Source organism: Neophocaena asiaeorientalis, unplaced genomic scaffold (genome assembly GCF_003031525.2).
Source record: "Neophocaena asiaeorientalis asiaeorientalis breed wild unplaced genomic scaffold, Neophocaena_asiaeorientalis_V1.1 scaffold591, whole genome shotgun sequence".
Classification (NCBI taxonomy): Eukaryota; Metazoa; Chordata; class Mammalia; order Artiodactyla; family Phocoenidae; genus Neophocaena; species Neophocaena asiaeorientalis.
This window is the reverse complement of record NW_020173494.1, coordinates 268078-271728: the sequence shown is the minus strand read 5'-3', so window position 1 is coordinate 271728 and position 3651 is coordinate 268078. Positions and strand designations below refer to the sequence as shown.

At 41.9% G+C, this 3651-nt stretch overlaps 1 protein-coding gene across 1 annotated transcript in view; it reads left to right on the top strand.

The window, feature by feature from the left end:
• The window catches only part of LOC112401331 (thrombospondin type-1 domain-containing protein 4-like), a gene marked incomplete at its 3' end in the record, with an annotated part of 224921 nt that overhangs the window by 1077 nt on the left and 220193 nt on the right, over positions 1 to 3651 (top strand). The window lies entirely within an intron of this gene.

The window sequence follows — 3651 nt, the reverse complement described above, 5'->3', positions numbered from 1 at the left end:
TTTTATTTTTTTAATTTTTTTTTAGTTTTTTGCCATACGCGGGCCTCTCACTGCCGTGGCCTCTCCCATTGCGGAGCACAGGCTCCGGACGCGCAGGCCCAGCGTCCAAGGCTCACGGGCCCAGCCGCTCCGCGGCATGTGGGATCCTCCCGGACCGGGGCACAAACCCGCGTCCCCTGCATCGGCAGGCGGACTCTCAACCACTGCGCCACCAGGGAAGCCCTCACAGATATTTTTTATATGCTGTGTACATATGTGCAGTAAGTTTGTTATTCACAAAGGCTGCTGAGGCCTGGGGAACTGTGTGCTATGGTGAGAGGTATTTTGGACTGAGATTCAAGTGACTTAGGTTCGATGCTGTGCTCTGCTATTTTTGCTGGGAAACATCTAGGACTCAGATTTTTTTTTTCTTAATAAAGATGTCACTGGATTGGTGGGTATTTATCATGGTTGCACAATAGAATCACCTGAAAAACTTTAGAAAATATTGTCCTCTGGCTGTATCCCCACAGACTGTGACTTAATTGATCCAGTGTATTTAGAAGGTGACCTCTCTGGTCCCTTCCGTTCAAAACATCTATGACACACCTGTATGTTTTATTGGATACAGATATCAACCATGCCAAGTAAGTAGAACAAGTAGTATCGTCTCTGTACGCAAATCAGAAAACCAGTGCTTAATTCCTGGTGCTCACTTCCTTCAGGGCAGAGTCAGGGAAGGGGCTTGGTGCTCTAGAATCGAGGCTGTTTTCAAACTTTCCTTAAAATGATAGACCCCTTTAAAAATTCTTCAGTCAAAATCCTATGTAAAAATCTCAACATATAAATAGCCAGCAGCAGCATTTTGTTAAGAGAAATTTATTTTAGATGTTCGAGTTTGTAATACTTACACATTATGAGATTAATGAGTCTGTTTGGATAAACATCAAAATTTGAAATCAGATTTATGGATGATGGCTTGTACATCAGTCTCAGCATCTAGTTTCTTTGGCGACTGGTTTTAGCTGCATAGTATTAACAAAATCTTGATCCATACAGGTAAGTAATGGCAATTGGTAACAGTTCTTCAATGCAGCTCATTTTGCAATCTCAAGATACTCTTTAAAGAAATTGATTCAGAATCTAGAAAGGGAAAGGAAGAACTTTTTGTTTCAAAGTTGAGTCGCTTAGGGAGGGTGGGAGGGAGGGAGACGCAAAAGGGAAGAGATATGGGAACATATGTATATGTATAACTGATTCACTTTGTTATAAAGCAGAAACTAACACACCATTGTAAAGCAATGATACCCCAATAAAGATGTTAAAAAAAAATAATAATCAACCCAAGTTCTTCATTCAAAAAAAAAAAAAAACAAAGTTGAGTCGCTAAGGATATCTTGTAGTTTTTTTTTCCCCCCTTAACTATATGTTAGTCCCAAATGCCCAGAACTTACACTGGAAAGTAAAACGGTCTGTAATATGTTATTGTGACAGTGCCACATGTGATGGCCCAACCAGGGCTAGAGCATTTGCCAGACAGATGCTCTTAGACCCATGCCTGGCATTTCACTGAGTGTGGTGTGTGTGTGTGAGCTTAGTCTGTAACTGCCTGTATAATTTTACATGAATTGACGTGTGCAGGCCTGCAGTCCAAAGACCCATGCAGAGCTATAAGCTTCTTCATTAATGACATAAACAAGTGTGTCAAAAAGAGTCAGAGAAGGCAGGAAAAGCTCCATCCTGAGGCTTCTGCAGAATCCAGCCATGAACAGAGCAGCCCAAGTCTCTTCAGGGTTAGTCTTTGGTATCTAATCTAAATTAGCATGGGTGCATTTTTTTTTAGCCATAGTTTAAAACATAATTTAAAAGATATTTCAAGGCATAAAATACGTATCCAGTTTGTGGAAGCTCCAACATACTGCTGTAAAACCACAGGGGAATGAGAAATGCAGTTGGACCACTGGGTCACTTTAGGACCACAGCATATTTGAACACCAGGACCCAATGGGAGACACAGAAGTGGAGGTCGCAGTCATATATTGAACTGGATTGAAAAGAGCAGCAGGTAAAGCCTAAGTTTCCCCATGTGGTAAGCAAGTGTAAATCTAGCTGCCATCAGAAAGGTCCCTACGAGTACTGAAGACCCTCAAAATTGTGGCCACCCAGGCTGTACAAGAAGGGCTTCATTTGAGAGATGTCCCTTTTGCAAAGTTTTTTTTTTTTTCTTAATGCTTGGAATTTTAATTGATGCCCCTGCCGTTAATCTCTGTAATGATCTGTGATACGGAGGCCATCTCCCTTCAAGGGAGGCTTGGTGGGCTCACCTCCAAGCTGTGCATTATTTCATTGAAATTGCCCACAGACTAGAAATTAGCAGGGTGGGAGTTGTTGAAAGCTAGATGTGGCCTTGCTACCCTCCGGGCAGAACTCTGGAAGTCTTGACAGGCCTCCAGGATTATGGTCCTGCTGAAGGGATTGTTTGAACAGAGCTACTCAGCAGGACGTTTCTCCAACAGTCCTGCTGTAAGGACTGGGGAAAGAAAATGTGAGTTATGAGGATGGGAGGGTCTTTGGGAGAGCTCAGCTGAAGATTTCCATCAAGTCTCCTTCTTCATAAGCCAGGTACTCATAAACCATTCTGCATTCTGTTTCTAGGGCCACGTAAATATATTTTAACCCGACAAAAACAAACAAACAAACAAAAACTGGAGTATCTTTTGTTTAAATGCCTTTCAAAATGTTCTGGGGGAAAGAGCTATGGTTACTTTAAGAGTGAGAGGTCTTTGATAAAATCGGTAGATGAGAAGCACACAGAGAAACACAAATATTAAGGGCTTTTTAATACTTACCAAGGCAACCATATACATAAAGATCCATAGGAAAAGCTGGAGGATTTCTCTACCTATAGAGAAAACACCAGAGAAAAATTGGGAGTTAGCTGCCAAGAAAATCCCTGAGAGGAAAAAGCACTTAAGGGGATTCACAGTTCTGATATGCAGAGATTTCGTTTAAAAATCCCTCCCCAGTTCTTGCCAAGCCACAGGGAAACAGAAAGCCAGCCTCCCCGTCATTGAAAGAGATGGAGAAGCCCTGAGTATTAACATAGCAAGAGTGTCTCTGCCCTGCTCAGAATCTGTAGTAATCAAAAGAACCACGGTTAAACCCAGTAGCAGAAGAGACACTAAGATTTTAACTCTAGATGGAGCTGGTTAGCGAGTTGCCATTGAACCTTGGACAAGACTTGGATGCCATGCAAAACTCAGGGCAGGCGAAATCCGTTTGGACCAAAGGATTGGTCAAGACTAGATTAAGGTTTGTCACCTGTTACAAGTTAGAGAGGAAAAGGCACTAAGTAATACAGAAGTGTATATATTTCTTAAAGACTTGCTCCAGATTATTCACCTTTTTTTGGGTATGCACAGTTACATCTATGTGTGTTTTTTCAGTGCTTGAGTGGAAGGAAACTCAGTTTTCTCCCTAGAAGCAGTGTAACAAGTGAAGATGGCCACGTACCGTGGCCAGCCAACAAAGTCTCTTTAGAGCCAGTCTGCTTGGTCAGGGGCTCTTTCTTTACCTCATGGAGTGCTTTTGTATAGTTGATACAAGTTATCTTTGAGATGAAAACACAGAGGAAAACAAAACTATTGAAAACGCCAAACAAGTGGTTAAAGT